The 802-nt window shown below is 51.7% G+C and overlaps 1 protein-coding gene across 2 annotated transcripts in view; it reads left to right on the plus strand.

The window, feature by feature from the left end:
* GXYLT2 (glucoside xylosyltransferase 2) overlaps nt 1-802 on the plus strand; it is a 229219-nt gene that overhangs the window by 78044 nt on the left and 150373 nt on the right. The gene's annotated exons all lie outside the window — the stretch shown is intronic.

Raw genomic sequence — 802 nt, forward strand, 5'->3', positions numbered from 1 at the left:
GTGGGGGTGAGTCACCGTTATGCCATATGACGAATCACAGAACCGCAGGTTGGGGCCCACTCGGACTCCGTAACCGAAGTTGTGGAGCCACATAAAGGAGAGGAGAGGGCAGGCCCCCTCCTTCCACACTCATACACTTTCACTAGACATTTACTTAGAGTTTAAAAATCCACCCAATTCCTAACAATTTTCTAATTCCTGAGGGAGCTCTATAGCTTCCCGGGAGGTGATCAAGCTCCCCTTCCACTCCCCCGGAGTGGGCCTGACTGATAGGGGGTTGACAAAGATGACTGACCCTAACCCATTTTGACAAAGACAAAGACAACAAAGAACAAAGACAAAACAAACCAGACAAATGCAACCTAATGTTGCCCAGAACCTGCAGCTCGCTCTCTGAAGTGCTGAAAAATTTTCAACATTGCAGCAGGGTGTACACAGAAGCAGACAACATTTTAACAACAAACAGCAAGACAAACAAATACCAGACAGACAAACCCAGTGCAGCCTACAGCCGCACGAACCAGGGACCCCGACCACCGTCGTGGCCGCGGGTAAGGACCAGGAGTACCGCTGTGTCCAGCCCTCATATAGGTCCTTCCGTTGGACGTCCCAATTCCAGTTTAACGAACGGTCCTTACCTCTCTCGAGAGTCCAGGTGGCTCGGTTTCCAAATTGAAAGTTTTTGGGTGGATTGGAGGCCTCCTTGGTAGTCGTTCTCCACAGGTGTGGGGTATCTCGCTGAGTGCCCGGCGACAAGTGGGGCAGAGCCTCCTGCCTTGAATAGGGGGTCCCTCTCCTCCCT

Source organism: Myotis brandtii, unplaced genomic scaffold (assembly GCF_000412655.1).
Source record: "Myotis brandtii unplaced genomic scaffold, ASM41265v1 scaffold89, whole genome shotgun sequence".
NCBI lineage: Eukaryota > Metazoa > Chordata > Mammalia > Chiroptera > Vespertilionidae > Myotis > Myotis brandtii.